This window comes from Notamacropus eugenii, chromosome 4 (genome assembly GCF_028372415.1).
Source record: "Notamacropus eugenii isolate mMacEug1 chromosome 4, mMacEug1.pri_v2, whole genome shotgun sequence".
Lineage (NCBI taxonomy): Eukaryota > Metazoa > Chordata > Mammalia > Diprotodontia > Macropodidae > Notamacropus > Notamacropus eugenii.
In genome coordinates, this window is record NC_092875.1 from 318264698 (window position 1) to 318268256 (window position 3559).

Consider the following 3559-nt stretch of genomic DNA (forward strand, 5'->3'; position numbering starts at 1 on the left):
TACTCTCTCACTCTGGTGATGTATGTAAACATTTCTATTACTCTTTCAAGCATTATCTTTCTATATTTCTTTTATATTGCTTTATGTTGTCCTTGTGTGTAGAATAAATGTTAAGGAGTGCTCATTATACTATGCTATTTGATATTTTAAAAAATGTATATCCACATCAGTGGCTCATACCTCATTAATGAAACAGAGGTTGCCATTACAACATATTAGAATATCCTTCTATCAGTGAGGTACCAACGTTTACATTTATACACATATGCGTCAGAGAGGTGGACTAGTGAGCTCACAGTGAACCTATTTCAAGCAACCTATGTAGCAAATGGTATTTCCCCTTAATGTAACCTAGACAATATGAACTCTATCATAAAGACAAAAAAAAAAGATAAAAATAATAGAAAGGGTAAGAAGTCAAGGAGGGACTCAGACATAGTTTGAAAGGCTGACATCTCCAAACATAACTTGAGTAAACCTTTGGCAAAGCATTGGCGTGTTAGTGAATTACAGGAAAAAAAAAGGTAACTCACTATTAACAAAAGCAGAATTAAATATTATACATCTCCTCTTTTATTACCTCTGAATGACAAGAAAAAGGAGAAAATGGAAGCTACCAGCCTTTGTGCATCAAGACATGAACTCTTGTCTTTGGTATTCTTGGGGTCAGTGCAAAGCTCAGAACTAATATTATAGAAGAGAGAAGATAGCCATCGATCTGCTTCAGGCCAATTAGAAAAAGCGTCTAGAAGAGGAAGAAAAAGAAGGGAATTTCCCTAGACACTAAACCAGAAAGCATTTTCAGGGATTCTTACAGTCAGTCTCTGACATATTGAATTTTTACCCTTAGCAAGTTTCTTTGGGGAGGTGGGTGGCAAGGTTTTAATTTTTAAAGCATTATTTGCATCTCCAAATTCAAAGAACTGATGACAACTACCTACAGAATTAAAGAGAAATTCTACCACTAAAGGGATAAAAATAGGAAAGATCTACACCATCTGGCTGACTTAGATTGTACAAGAAGATTGTGCAGTATTCACATGCCCATTCCAAACAGTCCATTCTTTCCTTTCTAATCTGTCCTTGTTCTATCCTAATACAAATATGGAAGATGTGCTAGCTAATATGAAAAGTAACCATAGCACATCTCACAGAACTATGTGGTTCTGAGTTCTCCCCTAATCCTAAATCAAGAATGGTGATAAAGTTGTCACTTCTCACCAGCCACCATCAATACCCTGCCTCTCCTAGCTGTAAGGATGAGGCAAACCACTTCTGTGAAGGCAGGTTTCAATAAGCGGACCCAATAAGGTGAAACTTTGGGGGACTATTGCCTCCTTGCTCATCAGTGAGATGTGATCTCTTCAAACTCTCTCAGAGCTTTGCAGTGACTGCTAGGATGTAAAGCATTGATTAATGTGGAGAACATATGGGTTCTCTGCCTAGAATTTCATTGTGGGGCACAACTGGTAAGTTCATATCTCTTCAACAAAGCATGTGCATTCAGGTTTTAGGATGAACTCCCTCATCCTTCAGAGTAGTGACAGGTAAAATGTCTGTTGCTCATCCTGCCCCCTTCTCCACATGTTTTCCCTTATCCTAAAGAATGAAGAAGAGGACACAAATGAGAAACTTTCTTAACCGTTGAATTTCCCTGTGAATGGAAGAGGAGTTTATCCCTCCCTTAGTTATTTAAATTGAGGCAAACTAAGCTACACCCAACTCAGTGTTTTGTTCATCAAGTGATAGGTACCTCTAGTATTTACCTACAATTTGATAGTTAAATTTACTAAAAAAGTATCTAATGTGCATCTTTTTACTTTAAAAGTATAGGAAGGTGATGAAATTATCTTTTAATTCATGACAGAGACAGAGACTTGGATTGGGAGAAAGGCTAGGGGTTAAAGAAATGAAACAACATAGAAGACACTAGAACTGTCCTTAGTCCTGTTTGGAGTCTATGAAGCAATGATACTTTAACTACTTACTCCTTAGGCATGCCCTGGAATTCCCTTTGGCCTCCTTGCTGATAGTGAAGTTTCAGAGGGAATCTTTGGGAGACAGAGTGAAATGATTAGTATACTAGTCGGAGGGGAGGAGAAAGGTAGAATGCCTTGCCTTGAGCAAGCTGTGGGCTTAAGGGAAGTGTCTTCAGAGACCTCACACTCAAATAGTTCAGGAACTTAATCTTGGGAGAATTTTGTTAACATAAAATGGGGGGGAGGATGCCACATTAGAATAAGCAAAGGAAACTAGTGATATTCTCCATTAAACTATAGACTTTTTCCACAGTAGCTTGTTTCTTACTAAGATTTTACTTCATTACCAAGAAATAAAGCTTTCCAGTCATTTAGAGGAATGTCAAACAAACTGGAGCAAATGATATTCAGACTTTCAACATTACTGAAGTTATATCTGAGTTCTTGCCACAGCCTTATTTGTCTTAAAGCTGTGGAGAAATCATTCCTGGGACCTCCAATTTTGATTTCCCAGTTTATGTAATTGCTGATACATAATAGCATGGTTTCATTGAATATAAATGAGGTGAAATCAACAGTTACTTTCACAGTAATCTCCTTGATCTATGCAAATAAAAGACTATAGGAACAATGCACCACGCAGGAAGAGCAAATACCTAGTACATTATTTTGAATTTGTAGTATTCACTACCAAGTTCCATTGTTTCATGTAATACGTAGGAGAGAGTGGACCCCAAGCGAACTATCTGAATGACAAGCCTCTCACTCTTCCATTAGACCTCTGTCACTAGCATTAGAGATATATCTTATTGAAACAGGAGCTCATAAGTAGGTACACACAAGCTACCAGGAATTTTCAATGAAAGCTGTACCTCAGCCATTATCAGCAGCATCACAATCTGTGCCTTCCAGGCAACCAAGGCTGGCTAAGAGTTTTGTTCCTGATATGATCCAAAGTAGACAAACTCATGTTAACTCCAAGTCAGTGAACTGAGCATCCAAGACATCACTCATAGAAACCTGAGAAAATATGGTAGGATAGTAGCAAACAGCAGTCCATCAGTCCATCCACTGCCACCATAAAAATGTTTAACTGCATTGAGTCTAACCTACAGGAAAAAATCTGTACTGCTTTAGCACCTCACCGAATTCCCCCCCCCCCCAGCTGAGATCACACTCCTTCTGAAAATACCAGTCAAGAGAGATTTTCAAATCTGTAGACTGAGTTACATTAGCACATGTAAGCCTACCCCCACCCCTAGGTCAGTTTGAGGTGGTTCTAGAAAGACATAATTTTTTGACTCTACATACAGTTTACGTGTAAGACTTGAGATTGGAGAGGAAACTTGGGGAGCAAGAGACCTCCCCAGAGACAGTCATGTAAGGAAAACATTTGTACCTTCAAAGATTAAGAGTTGACTTCTCAATTCAGTGTTCTCTCCTAGATGGATTGTATTCATATTTAACCCAATTTGCAGAGCTCCCAAAATCTTGTGTACTCTATCATCTAATTTATTCTGTATATTCTGTATAACTTCCAGTGTTATGTGCTTTCATAAATATTCACTCGTTCTCCATGT